The 19,989-nt window shown below is 35.4% G+C and overlaps 1 long non-coding RNA gene across 1 annotated transcript; it reads right to left on the bottom strand.

Annotated features, from left to right (window-relative positions):
* Positions 1–96: 96 nt before the first annotated feature.
* On the bottom strand, positions 97–14,991 carry LOC125318438. The gene is made up of 3 exons (XR_007200353.1): positions 14,895–14,991; positions 12,553–12,606; positions 97–981 (listed from the first exon to the last, which is right to left on the bottom strand). It is a non-coding gene; the product is annotated as an uncharacterized LOC125318438 (long non-coding RNA).
* Positions 14,992–19,989: the final 4,998 nt, after the last annotated feature.

Raw genomic sequence — 19,989 nt, 5'->3', positions numbered from 1 at the left:
CTTTTCTTATTTGATTTCTCTTTTCCTTTATATGCCATTGTTAAACAACAAACTCTTTCTACAGGTTTTATATTTTGAAGCTCTGTGAGGTCCAAGAGATTTCTAGTGTGCTCAGTGGTCTTCTGATGGTTCCTGGAAATATTTTAATTTTGAACAGTTGACTTCATGTCATGTAGGCAGGACGGTAACCAATAACACCCTGCTGTCCCTGTTGAACTTTAAAATTGAAGTCACACTTTCAGAACACTGCCCTAAATTTGGTTTCACACTACTCAAGTTGCAGCACACAGGTGGCCTCAGGACTACTACCTGAGCTACATCTAATAATGCACGCATCATAAAATGCCCATAGTGATCTACAATCTTCTTTTGACTCTTTCACGTCTGAAAAATCACAAAGTGTCTATTATGTTTTTTTCTGTATAGGTTTATATTGGGTCATGGTGGCACAAACCCCCAAAATCAAACCCCCTCTCCTTCTTCCTTTTCCTCTCTCTTCTGTCTACCTCACCCCATCTCTCTCTCTCGTTCTCGTGGGTGGGTATCTTTCAGCCACTTGTCTTCAGAGACATTTGAAACAATGGTTATGAATGGCAGTGGAATATATTAATCTGTGATCACAGGCTGCTGTGTCCCATAGAGAAGGAGCTATCAGTAACTTCCAGAATATTTCCAAGCTTTGTGACCCTTTTGCTAATGCCATATAATTATTGTCTCACCATATTTTCTTTACCAGCTCATCTGAAAACTGACATTTCCTGGAATTTCCCATGTGTTTCATCTTCTGCTTCTTTGAGACTTCCTTGTTGGATGTTTTCCTCATCCATATCCCCTCTGCCTGCAGTAGGTATCCAAGCAATGGCCTAAGGAGTGTCTTGCTTTCTCATATCCTCTTCTCAAGAAAGGCCAGAATAACGCTTCTTGAGCCCCGTTATATCCAGCCTGTGTCTATTCCTGACTTCTTAAGTCTCCATTGTGCATCTGAAAGGAAGAAAAAATATATTGGTTTCAGGAAATAAAAACGTCCTCCTTAAGAAAGTATTTAAAGCAAAAAGTTAAAAATACTCAAACACTTACCTTTAAATATTTTTTCATGTTTTTCTCTTACTGATGAAGGATATATTTATAAGTTTCTGAGCCACTGGGGTGCTTTTGAAAATGAGACAGTATTGTGTTCCTGATGATTACTACCTTTGAGAATTCCATCTGTTGGGAGGATCTATGCCCAGTGTCAGTAATAAAAGCTTGTTTAAGAGTATTTGTCTCCAATGGAATAAAAATACTGTGGTTTTTTTCCACAAATATTAACTATTTATTAGCTTTCAACATGAGCTTGAAAATGAATTGGAGGCAAGGATTATCCCATGATCTTGTTAGTGTATTTCATATTTGGAAAATCTGCTCAAAATTAATGGCTACTTCTTTTTCTTAATATATTCTTGGAATTATTTGTGGAAACACATTTGCCTTTGACAAGCCATGACTAAAGTTTCTGTGGATGGTCTTCTATTTTCTTTGCTTATTTGATGCTATATTACACACTCCTCACGCCATGAAATCACAAAATGAAAACAACTGATGAATTTGCGTTCCCTGAACATTGCATTTTTTATGCAGACAGGTAAGACATCAGTAACACTTTCTGCAGGTAATAAGAGTCTTTCTATCTGCAGATTCCACAGCAGTACTTTAGTCATGCTCTGTATTTTGTACCCTAACAATTCTTTACATGAAACAACTTTCCTTTCACAGCTCCCTTCTCTTGCTTTCCTTGCTACCTAAATGGCCATTGGAATCTTAAAGTAATTAGAAAATAGAGGTACAACCCATCCACTCAGAAGCCCAATAATGGTTGTAAATGACAAAGCCTGTTTTGCTGATTTATTTAAAAGTGTGGTGTAGCTGTCATGCAGCTATTCTTTTGAGAGATGATAACCTATGACATTTTGTGGTAATAAGGGTCAAGAGAAGGGGTTCTTTTAACATATTGTCTGATGAGAAAGCCTTTGTGTGTGTTTTTAAATGCTGAAACAAAAGATCACCAGCATGACTTAAAATTATTAGCTCTACTCCTGTTAATTATCGCTGCTTGGAGAGAGACAGGTAATTATTGCTTTGTCTATTTGTCAGAAAGCTTTCACTTTGTGTTTGTTAGCCTTTTTCCAGACTTTGTCTGAATCAGTATTTTACCACAGTTCAGTAATATTGGTCTACTACAATCATGCAAATAATCTGTTTTACTTGCAAGCAGAATTCTTGACAAAAAGTAGTAGATGGACTAAGAGACAAAGAGGAATTTGCCTCACTATTAATGTATGAAATGAGCAATTATAGAAGGAACATGTGTTATCTGCTGGATGGTAGATTAACTATTAAAAGGCAGATCTGAGTTTGTCATTGAAGTTGAATTTTTGTTTCATGAAAAAATCTTCAGCTGAATGTGCAGCTGAAAGTGAGTGTGGTCTGAATGAAAGCACCACCAAAATGAGGCTTCTATCCACACACTTCATCAAACCAGACTGAACTCCTCAGGAGATTGGACTAAATCTAGATAAGGAACAGAAGGCTTGTTTCTGATAAAAACAGGAACCATGGAGTTGCAAGGCCTGGGCTGTCCTCCAGAAATGTTTTTTATAGTTGTAGGCCGATCACTTAATCTTGGTTAAATCACGTAAATCAATGAGGTGGAGACATACCCTTTAGTAGAGAAAGGGAAAAACTCCTATCTATCTGAAGGCAAATGAATCATTCTCTTCAGTCCTTGTGTTGGATAATTGTGAATCAGATACTGAAGGGTTTTTGCCGTCTAATAACTGTTCAACATGCACATTAATAAATTAAATTACTTGGTAATTTAGATGATTGCATTTATCAGTACATTAGATTAAGACAAAAATATTCTGGGCCTATATCCTCTAATTTATCTTACAGGAGAAAACAATTCAGTTCTGAGTCCACTGATAGGAAGTTTGAAGAAACAATTATGACATAGCTTCTAAAACTTTGGTGTGTTACTTGACAAACTGAAAATATATTCGATTTCTGATTCTCTGCACAGGACTAGGTCTTATTTTCTTATTTTCTTATTTTCTTATATTTTCTTATTTATTTTCTTATTATTTTCTTATTTTCCTATTTTCTTATTTATTTTCTTATTATTTTCTTTTCTTATTTTCTTTCCTGTTTGCTTATGAAGACATTTGAGGTTTCCCTGCAGAGAAACTTGTGACTAGCTTGCCCATTGTACCTTGCCGACTCACTAATTAAAGACAAACATATCATGTCACTTTCCAGAAAATTGTGAGTATATTCAGAACAAAAAATGAACAATTCCTTTAGTCTTCACATAATTGTTTGTTTTCAGAGGTCTCTCTCCTAATGAAGTGCCTTATCTGTCTCTTTTTGTTATAGAAGTCCTAAGAACTGATTGACTTCCATTGCAGATTTGTTCTAATTTATAGATTGATAGTATATAGTGTGATATACCAATTTTAGCAGTTTTTAATCTAAAAATATTTCTGTTATAAGCCTAAATTTCTTCACAAATTGATTTAATCGACCAAAACTCTGCCAGTTTTACCTTTTTTCAGACCCCTAAAAACAAGCCAAGTACTGGAGGAGCGCAGTGACTGCCTGGTGCTCCCTCTGCTACTCTCTGTAGTGGAACTGAGAGTAGTGATGCAGAAACTGAGTTGGACTGAACAATTTGGTCTGAGATGAAGAAAGTGACCTGTGTCAGATTCATTGGCTAGGAATAATATAAGGGTACATCCAATATGAACTGAATAAATCTCTATAGTAGTAATAACATGTATATAATTATGTGCTCAATATATTACATGCAATAAATATATCAATCATTACACTTTCTACAGACTCCAACCAAGAAAATGATGGAGTTAGCACTGCAAAACCACCTGGTGCATCATGCTTTTCCCAGAACATTTTCCTCAGAAAATACTTAGATGTAATATGTATGTGTATATATGTATTATATATTCAAAAATTTATATGCTTATATGTGATATATATGACCTGTGTACATAGAGATGAACATACACACACACAAAGACAAAGCAGGCTATAGTCTGATGAAAGCAGGGATGTTTTGCTTAGTCCTTTAGCCATTGTATGCCACCAACTTGACAGGAAAAAAGACAGTGCTATCACTTTCTGGCACTCCCTGGATGGGCTGCAAGACTGATGGGAACTCTCTCAGGCAGTTTCTTCAACAGTTTCTTCTGAAGTTGATACAGAAATGCATATGGAGCCCATAACCACTAACAATTCTTAGGCAATGGAAAAAGAGTTCTTTTCCTCTGCTGTATTTAGTTGGCATAAAATGAAACTGAACCATCAGTGAAAAAATGAAATATTTAACACTCACAAATATCACAGGTTTAGGGTTTTTATCAGATTAGACTAGTAGCGTATGTTAATATTCTCAGGGAAATGGGATGCTGTGAATTTAGTAACACTGTGTCTTCAAATGGAGAGATAGACTGAAAGAATTTCTTGTTGAAAACATATATGTATCAATTCCTACAGCTAGAAAGAGGGAAAAGTGAATTAGAGACAAAACCTCCTGCTTGATAAATGAAAAAGTGGATATTTGATATCCGGTTAATATTATATGAGAAGTCACCACTGAAGTCACTATGAGAGCTTTATTTATTTCTTTTTTTTTGACATTTTGTTTCTATAAATATTTTAGCAAGCAGTTTTTTCACCCAGTAAAATGTATATAAAGATATCTTAACTGAGTGGTTATAATCTCAAAATGTTAAATTAAACAAAATTTGTGCACTTAGGATTTCAGTAGAAACAAGATGTATGCTTTCCTACTAATGTTTATTTCAAACTGTGTATTCAGATTTATATCAGTGCATCAGCTGAGTACTGCACACCACTTGACATGCAATGTTGTTCAATAAGAGAGATTGCTGCTCCACTTGTATTGTGAAATAATGCCCTTTTTTCAGATAATTATAGAATGACAATAGAAGTGGAAGCTCTCAGCCAGAGACCTGTGCTAATGCTGCAAAAAAATTATGAGATTGATTTGGAAAATGGATTTATTTTCATTCTCTTTAAACTAATTTTTGGTGTGCTTTCTGATGTGAATAAGCACTCTATAAAGGTCTCTATATAAATCAGTGATGCAGACTAATTTGAAATCCTGGTTGCAATATGAGTTGCCTTGCTTTGAAAAAGAAATTGATAAATTAGACAAGTTTATGGACAGGCAATAAGTCTGATATAATAATGAGCATTAAAAAAATCAGGTTTTTATAAGAAGAGAGCTTTTAATATTATTCGGATTATTTAATTTTAAAAGGTCAAAGGCATAAAGATGGCAAGCATAGCTTTTATATAAAGATAAGAACAGAGTATTATAACTAAAAAGTAGCAAATATTTTATTAACGATTTGTCATCCAAGCTCAGCATAAGAAGTTATCCTATGAATGAAAATATTTATGATTTCTATCTAATGACAGGATTTTTTGATTAGTATTAAAATATATTCAAAATGTGCAAATTTTATTTTGGGGCAAAGTTCTTGCAAAGAATATCCAGATTTTATTTTTATTTAATATTTTGGCACATGTCCATTTCCTTCCTACATTGAATGGCTATCAAAATTTTGCTAGATTCTTCCAGATCTCAACAGCCTTTAGCCTTCAACAAGAGACTTGCCATCCACCTCCTAAAAAGCCAACTTTTGTTGATGTTTTTGAGGTAGAGATTGCAGTGTAGAACTGGTGATTGGAAGTTGAGGAAGGAAGTGACCTGCAAGAGCACCAACACAAGCAAAAACCAGATAATGTTGGTTTCTCTCTCTAGCATCTCTCTTTTCCCTCCTCCTCCTACTTCATCTCCTGTAGCAGGAAGAGCTCAATCCCACTCACCCTTACTATGGCAGCAACATTTCGTTTTGATTACACTCGTGGGAATGCTGGAAATGAAAGAGCAATACTGAGCAAGCTAGAGACATTTTTATTTTGTTGCAAATGGCAACAAGTGCCTTTTCTGGATATTCAGGTGTCTGCTAAGGTGAAATAACCAGTAAGAGAGATCTTGGATTTTGTTGATTGGCACCAATATTTATATGAAATATTAAGATATAGGAGAGTTTCCAGTTTGGTACTATTTTACAGTTTCAGCATTCACTGAGATTGAACTAAGGCTGATCTGATTTTTGAACAGGCTAAAGAAAATTATATGGCTTTAAATTTTTTCAACTCCATATTATTCCTAAATTCAAAATTGAGTTTCTAGATTAAGCAATATATTAAAATATCCCACTAGAAATTGCTTTATTTTTTTCATCACAATGACAGAACTGTTTATCCATGGGAACAAAAACTCCCATGGAAACTTCTTAATCATATAAGGCATGATTTTCAGCACTGAAGCTCTCTGCTTGAAAAAAATGTTTACTCATTTTAATACTACAAAGTGTTGTAAATGGAAAAAACAAGGATGAGTTTTCTCTCACATTAAGTTTTTGATGGTTCTTTTGTCCTTTAAGATATAAGCAATCTCCAACACTAAGGAAAACTTTTAATTGATATTTAGGGATTCCTCTTTTCAAATAAGATATTAACACTTGTCATATAATTAATTTACTCATTTTGCTTTGTGAGCAGTCCTCAGTTTGCTGTCTGTAACGAGCTGAAGGTACGCCCATGAGAAAACTATATCCTGTTTTCTGAAGTGTTTGTGAAACGTGAGCTGCACCATGCTGAGGACATTTTCTTGTTTCTCTTGCAGCTCTCTGGCAGAATTCTACAAGGAATTTCAAAGGTCATATCTTCATGCTGCTGCATGAATATATTTTCTTTTTTTTTAATTTCCTTCCCAGTTGTAACTGAGTTTGGAGCTTCTGTTGGAAGGAAAGAGTTTGGGGAAGAGGTCTGCTGACATCATAATTAATTCTTTTCATTACAGAAGGTACTAGGAACTTGGCAAACTAACATTCTACAGATTTAGTAAGGTCAAAAGCATAGGCCCTGTATGTACTTTTTAAATTGTTCTAAGTCTTCATTATTTGAAAATTAGGTAGCAGACACAACTCTTCTGTTTTGCAGGTGGATCCTTAACAGTAGCAGAGAAAATTGTGATACTGATTTTTCCCTTATTAGTGAATAAACATTTAGAGGAGTCAGAAATATTTGTAAATATAATCATATTCCTTTTTAAATTTAAAAATTGCCAATTATAGCAATAAAGATCACTGTAATTGTATTCCAAACAATAAGCTTGCTTGGATTTATCCACAGTTCTGGATATCACAGACTAGTACTGTGGTTTCACACCATAAGCCACAAGTCATCTTTCCATTTAGTACGTACTTATTGTATATATGTGTCCATACTAAACACCCTATCTTGGTGTGCTAATTTTCTGGTAGGTTTATGTTAGTGGCTTGCTTTTTTTCTTCTGAACTTTAGAAGACTCTAAACCAGATTATTTCCTGGATGCAATATTGTGCTGACTTTGGCCATGACAGAGTTAATGTTTGCCACAGTAGCTGGTATGGGTTTTGGATGTTTCGGATTTTTGATGGAAACAGTCTTGATAACCCAGAGATGTTTTAGTTACTGCTGAGCAGAGCTTACACAGAGCCAAGGCCTTCTCTGCTTCTCACACCCCCCCAGTGAGGAGGCTGGGGGTGCACAAGGAGTTGGGAGTGGACACAGCCAGGACAGCTGATCCCAACTGACTAAAAAGATATTCTGCATCATATGTCGTCATGCTCAGTGTACAAAGCTGGGTGAAGAAGGAAGGAAAGGACATTTAGAGTGATGGTATTTGTCTTTTCAAGTCACCATTATGCAGGATGGAACCCTGCTTTCCTGGGAATTGCTGAACACACCTGCCTGCCCATAGAAAGTGGCAAATGAATTCCTTGCCTAGATTTCCTTGTGCTCATGGCTTTTTCTTTCCCTATTTAACTTTATCTTAACCCATAAGTTCTCTAGCTTTTACATTCCTGATTCTCTGCTCCACCACACTGGGGAGTTCTGGTAGGGGAATGAGAAGCATCTGTGTGTGGCTTAGTTGTCAGCTGGCGTGACAACCATGAAAAATTTGAAGCAAAGGTTGATGGTTTAATGATCTAACCCAGTCACCTTAAACATGCTTTTTTCTGTCTTCATAAAATGTATAACCAAGTGCTCTAAACCCGCTGGAATTAAGACAGGAATCTACAGTACTAGCATAAGGAAACTTTTTCAAACTCTGCTTGTCTGGCACACTGTAACATGTTGATCAAATTACAATTTTTGTCTGGATTTCTTTATGTAAAACCAAATGAAAATTTTCAGCTAAAATTTTGCTACACAAATGCACACACACACATGCATATGTATGATACATATTGCACAAATACTTATCAAAACCTCTGTCAAGAACTTGCAGAACACTCATAACATCATTGGCTTGATTTAGTTTTGTGGTACGAGAGCATATGCTGCTGTAGCAGCTTCCACTGTTTTCTATCTGGTGAAAAACCTCTAGATACTAATGGGGGCATCTGGATATTTACAAGAAGAACATCCATAACGTGGCAGAAGTCCAATCCTATATTACAAAGAAAGGTCAAGTTGAGTCATCATGAATCTGATGCATAAGAGCTCTCACCTTGTTCAGGAAAGCACTTACGATACTTCCATGATCTGTAATTTTATGAAATATTTGTTGAAATCAATTTGCTCAGAAAAAAAAAAGAAGAATCTAACTGTACCAAATAAACTCTAATGCTGTTAAAATTTGTATATTTCAAGGCTTTTATTCTGACTGGAATAAAAATTATATGTCAAAATATTCCAACAGTAATATTATCACTAGATAACTGAAAAATGGCTGGTTTTTATTCCAAGTATGTGTTTTGTTTGCAAGTATCAAAGAGATTATGAAGGAGGGATTTTTATTTTCTTAAATAATTCAGAGTGCAACTGATATAAAACTTAAGAACTTTATTTGATTCTTAATTCAATACACAATTTCTAACACAATCTCCACTCAAGTATCAAACAGCTACTGAAGAAACTCAAAATGAGCTTTAATATGACATCTGGAGTATCTGAAAAAACAAGTTATAGTTGTTTGTCTAGGTTATTTCTGTTATTTTCATGATCAGCACCATAAACATTGAAACTACTTTCCATAACTACAGGATGGCAAGTTCCCTTACAACCTACGTCTTTCCCTCTTTGCAAATTTTGTCCCCCACATCCTTGCTCAGGGTTTGCAACAGCATGTGCAAAGAGTACTGATTATGGGCTTTTAGAGTCCTGAGGAACCACGTGAAGGAACTACACATTGTGCAGAGTGAGAAGAAATTCACCCTAAGCAAGTAAGCCCAGACAGCCTGAAAGGGAAATTGCCTTTCTGAGGAAATTATGTCTGAAGGCTTTAGCCATTCTGGTTGTTTTCAGCCCATGCAAATGTGACTAATGCAAGTGCTTATGCAGCCAGGAAGTAAACAGTATCAGGGAACTGATCCAGCTGAAAGTACTTTTCTGGGTAACTTTTTGACTGGACTGATTTCTCTTATCTGATAATCTGTTTGTACTGCTACATGATGCTTGGGCCAATTGGCAATGTGAGGGCAGAAGCAAGTGGCCAGGGTATTTTGGGAGCAGGTGGCAAATAAAAGTACTAGATTAAACCTGCAAATAGTGATGGAATCACTGTGATCTTGGCTGTCAGCAAAGTTTTAACATTCATTATCTTTTGTTTATGAAGGGTAGCTACCCCACTGCTTATTTCCAGATACCTGCTAAACTTTAAAAATAAAGACTTTGTGGTTTTGGGGTGCTTTGCTTATTTAGCTTGTCATTTTATTTTCTCTGAAGTAGCAAGGAGTTGAGATGCAGAAAAAACTTAGATAACCAAAGCATGCTTCTACATGGAACTAGCTAGTCTTAAAACTGTCTGTGCAATGGAGAGTCAATGTTTTTTATCAGCTCCCTGCCTCTGCCTCTGAGCCTTTCTATGCCTCTTTTTCCTCACTTTTGTCCCTCTTCTCTACTACTCTTGGTTTAGGGGTCTAGAAACCTTTCTAATGGTGCTTGTTGGGCCCTTAAAGTCATGAGGTAAGAAGTTTGTTTCTGTAAAATTCGTGTTTGCTTCCATGGGTGTCCAGACACGCTAGAGATAAGTTAATGAGATAAGAGAATATTTATCTAGGACTAAAGAAAAATGGGAAAGGATTCCCTTTTTCTGGGACCAGTAGACTGTTAGAGTGGTACTATTATCTAGGAAGATATTAATTTTGGTGGAATTTTCTACTGGATGAATGAGACTAAAATGTGTCATTTTTTTGATGTTAATACTCTCATCTGACTGACCTACAAACCTGGGAATGTTTGTCCCAGCTTCTATGTCATCACGACAAGTGTATTTTCTGAATGCATTGTTGTGCTTGAAGCAGATACATGATTCTGTTGACATCAATAAATTGGACAAATGTAGAAAGTGTGATTTGTCAAAGAAAATCAGACCTCTTATCACCACCAGCTCCTACTATATTTTCCTTGAACAACTTCAGTATTTGCCATTTTCTAACTGTGAAAAATTCCAGACACTGAAATTTTTCTACATGTCAAGTATTTTCTTAGTTCTATTAGCTATCAGCTGTTTATGATAAATATTCTTTTTATTCTCTCTCTCCTATGTGGAGCAGAAAGTGAAGGGACTTCACAAAGGATGTCTTTGGATGTCTGGATTCTCCTAATACCACCAAAGACCGTTTATCAGAGATGAATAAGGAATAGTAATTTCTGGCTGATTCATATGAACTATTTAAATATCCATCTTCACATGGGGTGAAGTAGTTCATGGTGTCTCTGAAGTGCAATGTTTCGGAGAATTTGTCATGGTTTAACCCCAGCTGTCAGCTCAGCCCCACACAGCCAGTTACTCATCCCTCATGGGATGGGAACAGAACTGAAAGTGTAAAAGAGAAAAGACTGCTGGGTTGAAATGAGAACAGTTTAATAGGTAAAGCCAAAGCTGTGTGTGCAAGCAAAACAACCCAAAGAATTCATTCATCACTTCCCATGGGCAAGTAGGGTGTGTTCAGCCATTCTCAGGAAAGCAGGGCTCCACCACACGTAATGATGGCTTCGGAAGACAAAGCCATCACTCTGAACAACCCCCTTCTCCTCCTTTCCCCAGGACTATATGCTAAGCATGACACTACACAGTATGGACTGTTGCTTTGGTTGATTAGAGTCATCTGTCCTGGCTGTGTCCCCTCCCAGGTCCTTGTGCACCCCCAGCCCCCTTGCTGGTGGGACAGTAGAGAAGCAGAAAAGGCCTTGTCTATGTGCAAGTGCTGCTCATCAATAACAAAGTTCTCTGCGATATCACACTGTTTCCAGCACAAATCCAAAACACAGACCCATACCAGCCACTGTGAAGAAAATTAACTCTGCACAAGTGCAATCTGGAAATGAATTCTTGTGCCACCAGGTAGAATACAAGGGAGATAAAACAATTCTTCTTGAAACTTACATTTTAATTAATGGTTACATGTAAATAGTCAGGATGGAAGAAATAAGAAAGCTTTTACAGGGAAAGAAATAAAGAGCACAATTATTTTTAAGCAAGCCAAAGCAATTTTATTTTGTGACAAACTCCAATAAATTTTTTGATTGATGATGATGTTAATGGACACAAGGTTAACTTGGCTCCCCTTTTCTAAATACTTTTGTTCAGACTGTTTATCTCACTTGGAACAGATAGATTTTTCTTTGAGTCAATGCATTAGGAAGTTAGTTGCCTAAAGAGGGTTTACAGTGTGTTCCTCTGAGCTTAAATGTTTTCCTGGACATTTAATCTATTTTGGATTTAGGACTTGCTGCCCTTACATTTCACACTTCAAAATCAATCATTTTATTTTTAATGTTTGATCCATGTGTGCGAAGAGACCCTTCTTCCAAGATAAACAGAAGAAAGGTGTATCAGAGGAGCTTGACTGGATTTGTACAAAACAATCAATAGTCAGAAATATGTCCATAGACAGCCTTATGAATAATTTCTTCTCCAACACCAGCTGCAAGAACTGTGTTCTCTTTCATGATTAACCAGAGAACTTTATGAGCAGTTTATCTATATAAAACTCGTACAAGTAAATTATTTGATGTATATAATTTTTAAATGAATATGTAGAAAAGTGGAAAAGAATGTAAATTATAATAAAAAATTTCTTTGTGCATTAAAATAGATTGTGGATTGTGGAAAATGGTTTAAAACTTGTCATTTTAAATGACCATATCCAAAATTTCTTAGCTTTCTATAGGAACATGCATTTCCCTCATGCAGAAGTATTGTATTGATTGTATTCTGACACTGATAATTCTCAGCATAAAAAAATAAAAAGAGAATCAGCTTGCTAAAAAGTGACCTCTTAATTACAATATTGAATGTAAAATATTATTTATCTCATGAATACTTAGCATCCTCACTGCTAAAAAATACATCAAGACATATTTATTGCCCAACTAGCTAATTAAGAGTTTTCCAGGGCAGAAACTTACAGAAATTTATCCAGAGTCTGTTTACATTGACTGTCTTGGTCTTTGGATCCAGTCCTAAATTAAAAATAAATAAACAAATAAACAAGTCAGAATATATTAATGTTCTCTATTTGTGAGGTTTCATTCAATGTTCAACTGATTTTAAAAAAACTGGTTTCCAATGTGGGAGTGTTTACTGTATTATATGAGTGAATAGACACAAGTATTTGACCTGAGTTGGAAATCCAGGGCCTTATAGGGAAAGAGAAGGTAAAACCTAATGCACTACAGTGCAACATCATTATTTCAATTGTGTCCAAGGGAAATAGGGCTTCTTTGCAGGTCTAATCTCTAAAAAGGTGTTCTAAATGGGTGGGCACAAAACTAATTCTTTATCTAAACCCAAGAATGGAAATATTTTTTTACTTCAAATATTTAAAAATTATCTAAATTGGTCATATTTTTGGGCTCTTGGTAGCTTGTTCAGTGAGATTTTAAGTGGTGGAATTCTATGATTGGTGGATTGGTGTTAATACCCAGGATAAGAAGGTATTCTATTAAAGGTTAATGAAACTATAAACTATTAATCCTTGAAAAGTCATCAAAAGATGAATATTCTTTTAAATAACAGCCACATGGATTTGCTTATTATCTGTTGGAGATAGTTCTGAACTGATAATGAAAAGCACTAGCAATTGCTTTTCAGTAACTAACATTTATTTTGTAACCAGAAAAAACAAAGATATATACAAATGAGCACTGGTTTATTTGAGAAATCTCTGGCTACGATTCAGCCTGGGATGAAATCATTCCGTTCTGACAAAGAAGAAAAGGGCGCGTATTTGATGACTCATTCTCAAGACAAAAAAAAGCAAAACCAAGGACCAGAACTTTTTATGTTTGGAAACCAAGAGTGGATTTTTTCCATTGCTGGTAAAGACAAATTGCAATTAGAAAAATCAGCTGTCTGTTTCTCTGTGGCAGCCTTAGAAAAACACCCAAGCAAGGACAATTGACACACTTTGATGCAATAATATTTCTGAGAAGGGGTAGATATACATATTCAAAGGGAGAAGTGAATACTGAAGATGCTTCAGTATTTGGTAGATTTTCTCATTTCTGCATTTTATGTTATTCATCACCAGCCACCTCATTTCTATTTCGTCTGTCATTGTTTAAAGCAAGCAAGCAAACAAACAAGCAAACATGAAAGAGTTTCTGAAAGAGTCACTTTGCCCACTGTTTGCAGGAAATCATAATGATACACAAAGCCTGTTAGGAGAAGGAGAGCAGTTATAGCCTTCTTTGGATGATAAGTACCAAAAGTCAAACAATTTTTACTGCATATGGGTAGATAAGTAAACTAATTCACAAATTAGAGGTGATAATGCGGAGACAATCTTTTTAATTTGCTTTGTTTCATGTCATAGGCAATTTTTTTCCCCCCTACAATGTGACTTCAAATGTATTTCCCACTTTTTGACTATGAACAACCTAATAATTTAAACTTCAATAATACCTGTAATTTCTTTTATGGTAATATTTTATATTATGATCAGCTTTTTTAGCAGAGTTCTTCAAATCCCTTTTAGCACTTACTTTCTTTCCATTATCCTTATTTTACTATAGTTTCTTTTACTTAAGCTTTAAAAAGGTTTTTATAAAATTTTAATATATATTCTTTAAGGTAACATTCATAATATTTCTTAGAATCTTATGAACACTTATGTTTTTGTTATAGGAGAAAACCATGGTAATGCAGTAAAAGTAAATACATTGTGATGTGAGAAATGGGGAGTCACTGTAACAGGAGGGAGTAGTTTGCAATTAATAATTCATTCAGTGATTTTTTTCCTTTTTTGACATATTTCTGAAAAAAGATAAATTGCAGTTTCTCAAATTAATTATTTGGAGCTGTTTGCTGAAAAACCCCCGTGAAGAAATGTAACTTATTCATAAGCTCATTGCTGTAAATATTTAGTAGTCAAAATCTGAATTTCAAGCTTTTTTTGATATCCTGTTGCACTGCCTGCTGAAATCAAGAGGAACCAATTCATTGGCATTTGTGGGGACAGGAGTGTGGGGTGGTTGTGTGTTTTATCCCTTCTTTTTGGAGAAAGTGAGATTTCAGGGTCAAGTTTCTGGTACATATGCCTCATTTGTCAGCCTTTACATATATTTACACAAATTTCTGGCATGTTTGTTTTACTGGGGGAAATATTGCTTCCAATACTACTAATTCCTCTTAATTCCATGCCCTAGGCTGCTGCTGAAGTTTGAGGACATAATGAGGTATGCTCACTTTAAATTAAATTCATAAATATATATTTTGAGTTTTATCTGTATGGGTTTTTTTTACTTACCCAGCCATACTTGTAAAGATCAGCATTTCACTTGTGCTATGAGGATACTACTGAGAAAATTATTGGAATCTGTTTGCCATCATTGTGTGAAGCCTCTGCTGCTATTGCACTTCATTACCACCTAGGGATGTTGCTGTATTTAATGGGATAAATTGACAAAAATGTTAATAAACCTCTGCAGAGAAATTCATCCATCAGCTGAATTTGCTTTTCTAAAATGCCCTTTGTGAAATTACCTGGGGACATGCAACACAATTAATATAAAACAGAGACACCAATAAACTTTAAAAGGCTTAATTCTACAGAACATTTTTTTTTTTAATGAAGTTTTAAACATGAACTGTTGTCTGTTTCAAAGATCATAAAGAAATTGGCCACAGTGCCAAAGTCTGAAAAGGCACAGCTTTTTGCACATGTTTCTAAGAATATTTATAAACTGCATTGTGATGAATTAATGGAATATGGAAAACTAAAATCCCTGAGCAACCCTTTGATTTAAGTGGTCAAAAGGTTTAATTAGGAGAAACATGTCTTAATTGCAATTTAAACAGAGTTGCAGAACTGTTTGAGGCACAATGTGTGTCTTTTCAATTGAAGTGCACACCAACAAGAATTAGCTTGGAAACCAAGAACAGAAAATTGCAGCATACAAGTTAAGGCAGGGAAAAATAGATGCCCCTTGAGCAGTATGAGCTAATATCTGTACAGCTGCCCTCAGGAGCCCAGATCTCAAGTGCTCCATTTCAGAGGTGGTAACAAGGCACCTTGATTACATGACTGCTCTGAACTTCTAAATAAATCTCAGAACTGCTCCAGCTTCAAGGTTAGAGAGTTACCTGAAGGACAAAGAAAATTTCCACTGATATAGGAGATGAAAATATCTGACCGTCTTTTTTTTGCTATGTCTTTACTGACTTTCTGAGGTAAAGGCCAGGTCACTTAGCTGCAAAATAAATTAAAAATTCTTCCCGATTTTGAGCCCAAAGCAGCTAAGAAAAAGGCAGTTTATTATCTAGCATCTTGTAGAAAAGGATTGTAAGGATGACGGTATAAGTAAATTTCCAGTTCCACTGTGAAAAACAGCACTTCCTTCTGAGGTCCCAGAGCAGTACTCAAAGAGAAGTGTTGAACCCAGCTCTTATATGAAGACAGAATGAGATTGCTTCCCCCAAACTGCTGCAGCTTGGTTTCATCCAAAAATACAATCTTACTGTATTGGAAAATTATTGTATAATTATGGCATTTGATTATATAAAATACCCCCAGTGATGATTGAATGAGTGAAGGACTTCTCTAAAGAGAAAAATTGGACTATTCTAAATGTCAGTAAAAGCTGAAAAATGGCTAAATTGTAGAGTTATTTTCACATTTGTAGGCAAACAAGAAAATCAAGATTTAAAAACACAGCACTATTTTAGACCTAAAAACATTCATGCAGAATCAGATCTAATAAGTGCCATAAATCCAAGGAGTGGAATATTCACAGTCACCAAACTGTCAGGGACTGATGTGATCCACCTGCTCCACTGTCAATGCATGTGAACACATCACAAACACAGAAACACCTTAAATACGCTGAAATGAAACATGAAAATGTTTCCAATTCTCCAGTCATTCTGTCAAAACTGTTCAAAAGACATAACTAGTGGGGAGGAATGCTTTTACATTACCTGGGGAAGAGAGAGGAAGAAGCTCATGATGATTTTATCTTACCCCATCGTTTCCTTTCTAAGCAAATGGCAAGGTTTTGAGTAATTATTTCAGTAGATGGCTTTAAACACAGACGTTCAGCCTGCTAATTGCAGTCTTAACAACAGAAGCTCCCTCTTCTGAAAGGATTTCTGCCCTGTTTCTGTGACAGGGAAATTAAGGCCAGGAGCTGATCTAAGCTCTGCCAGCTGGCTAAAGGTACTGTCACCACATGGAGAAGATTTTTGGCACAGTTCATTTTTTTGCACAGCCACAGCCCATTATAATCCCCTCCTCATGCCCCAAGTGCAGCGAACAGTTCGCCATACAAAACATATTTCAAGTTCTGTATTTTTAAAATGGATTTTTAAAAGGGATATTAACAAAATTTATAAAAATACTTGGATGGAAGAGAACAGACACTGCTCAACATATTTCTGCATTACTCATTTTCTCCCTTTGCTCTTAAATCTTACAGGAGTCAACTTTTAGACTGAAGTCTTGTGTAAGTGTCCCTCAGGCTCAGACTAGTGAGTTTTTTCTATTTCTAATCTGACAGAACAACAAATACCTCTGCAGCACTCTGTAATGCCCTCGTGCTTTTTGTAGCATCTTTGTCATTGTCAGTCTCAAGGAAGAACATGAAGTTCTTTTCTCTTTGTCTCTTCCTTTCATTCTTTCTTGTCCATTACACCTCCCATGCTTTACCCATTTTTTCTTCCTGATAGTGTTTTTTTCCCCCTAACAGGAACACCCTGAATATGTTTGCTCTCTCCATTCCACCTTGCACTAGATGAGAAAAAATTATAAAATCTTATTGTCAGATTCAAGTTAGTGCAATTTCTACTTCTGTCAGGCATTTTCCTGACAATAAAGTTATTTTTCCATACATATACATATTTGACCTGATATTTGAAGCAGGAAGCTGCACGCAACCGTAAGGTTGAGACTTCCAAAGGGAGCCATTCCGTCACTTTTAGTGGGCTGTGAAGTCATTGCAGCACTACCAGCACATAGGAGGTGAAAAAACCTGTCTCTATGCTCTCTTTCTTGACCAAACCCTGTACAGTATATTCTCTTCAGCATTTGGATGTCTAAATATTTTTTAATTTCAATTCAACCTATTTTCTTCAGAAATACTATACACATGCGGTTTATCATTGATCTCTCTGTGGGTGGAAATTTGTTCTTAACACTGTTTAAGAGGAAATGCTGCAGCATATACTGAAAATTTACTAAATTATGAGAATCTGGAACAAATCTTGATTAGGATGGTATATAATATCAGCTACTTCAAAAGGATTTTAATTTTGGACTATTTAAGTATCAAAATACACTTCAAGGATCTGTGTGATCCTGACTGTGTTTGATGATCACTTGATATAACAAATAATAAATATTGGTATTTATTTCCAATTCTACAAGAAAAAAGATTACATAAGTAAAATCTCAAAAGATAGAATGCACATGCTGTTTTAAAACAGTATGAAGGAAAGCATTGGGATTTTTTCTGTTTTTTCATAATCTCCTCTCACATAAACTATGGGTTTGTTTGTTTATTGGTTTTTGGTTTTTGATTCAGGAAATGTATTTCTTCTCTCACTGTAGATATTTACTTTTTTCAATTTATTTTTCAGATAGCTGGAAGGTTGAATCCTTAAATACGTGGGCAAATGAATAACTTTCCTGGTGTGAGGAGTTTCACTAAAATTCCCATCTACTATTTTCAGTCAACAAGTTTATTAATGCAGATAAAATTGCTCTAATACATGAACAAACACTTACAGGCTTGAACACAACACTTTACATATGACAAATAGTAAAATGCACAAATTAAAAACATTTTTATAAAATAATAATTTCTGGAATCTAAACAGGAGTTACCATAAATATAAAATTACATGAAAGCTGCTGTTTATTGTTTTAAAATAATGAAAGAATCAAAATGTATGCTATCTTACTGGTTATTTTTTTTCTTTCTAGGTAGTTTACTTTCTAAGTCTGTTCAAGTGTGTTCCCAGAAGAATAGATTAGAGGTGAACTGAAAACATTTTTTTACTTTCTACTACTTTTAGTAATATTTTTGGACTTCTTATACCCAGTTCAGAATAGATTTCTGACTGCTTTTCCAGTGATTTTTTCACACACATCTCCTTACCTCAGGAGAAAAGAATGAGGAAAACAAACCAAATCATCTACCCTATCACTGTGGTAAGGGAGAATAAATAGACATAAAGGTTTATCCTCCTTCCCCTTTCCATCCAGATCACCTACACAGTTTTCCAAATATACAGTGGCTGTGTTAGCTCCTCCCTTGCAGCTCTGTGCACTCTTTGAGTGTTCCTTGATAGTTGCTATATCAAAGACATGGAAAATTGTTCTAGAACTCAGTTTACAGTTTCTGCAATGCCTGCACAAAAAATGGCTTAATGTCTAGAGGAAGGCAAGCATTTATCCTGTAAAGTTATTAACATCTTTGTTTGCAAAGGAAGACTTTTTTTTTTATCCTTTATGTAACAAAGTTTTGCTGAGGCTGATAAAAATATTTAGAGTAAATTGTGCTCCCTCTGTGCTCAACATCTGATTTCATCGACTACCCTGCAAGAGATGGCATCTTGATGTTGTCTTGCAGAACTGCAAAGCTCAGGCAAAACAGAGCTCAGTTGCTTTGACAATGAACATCTGGCAGGGTGCTTATTTTTTCTACTGCTCTTTTAAATAAAATTAAAGTATCACAAACCTCACTAAAATTTATTTTCAAGCTGTCAATGACTGGAGCATCTTTAATAATATACTCCCTGTGTCATGCTATAGTATTATTTTATAAGCTGTTAGACATTGCTATGTGAAATATCATTTGTCATAACTGCCCTTTGACATTTGACAGGACGCTTCAGTGCTAATAGGGAGTAGAGTTCTGCCATAAGGATCAAAATGCATGCTCCTTCCAATTGACTGGGTTTGCACAAACTTACTTTTTCTTTTCTTCTAATTTTTCTCTGAGAACAGCATGTAGGGGATTAATATCTGATACTCTTATTTTAATTTAATCTTCTGGTGGTTTGTATAAAGTTTACCTATCTTCCTCCTGCTTTAAAAAGTGTTTTCGAGATACCAAACACCTTTCCAGTGTTTCAGAGGAAAATGAAAGTCTAACTGAGACTTATAGTGCTCAGAACCAGAGATTTGGTTCTTCAGGCACCAACAGAAGAACGCATTTAGCCATCTGCTTGAAGACTCTCTACTCAGGAAAAGACTCCACAGATCTCAGTCTCATGCATTGTGGCTCCACATATGTTCTGCTCCACTTGAATAAGGGTGTGTACTTCTTGAACAGCGTGGAAATAATCTTTTCAATTAATTCAAGAGGAATGTAGATTTTCCTGAAAGGAGTGAAAGAAAGTGT

The sequence above is a fragment of the Corvus hawaiiensis genome, chromosome 30 (genome assembly GCF_020740725.1).
Source record: "Corvus hawaiiensis isolate bCorHaw1 chromosome 30, bCorHaw1.pri.cur, whole genome shotgun sequence".
Taxonomy (NCBI): Eukaryota; Metazoa; Chordata; class Aves; order Passeriformes; family Corvidae; genus Corvus; species Corvus hawaiiensis.
Note: the sequence above shows the minus strand (reverse complement) of the source record. Positions and strands in the feature narration are given on the sequence as shown.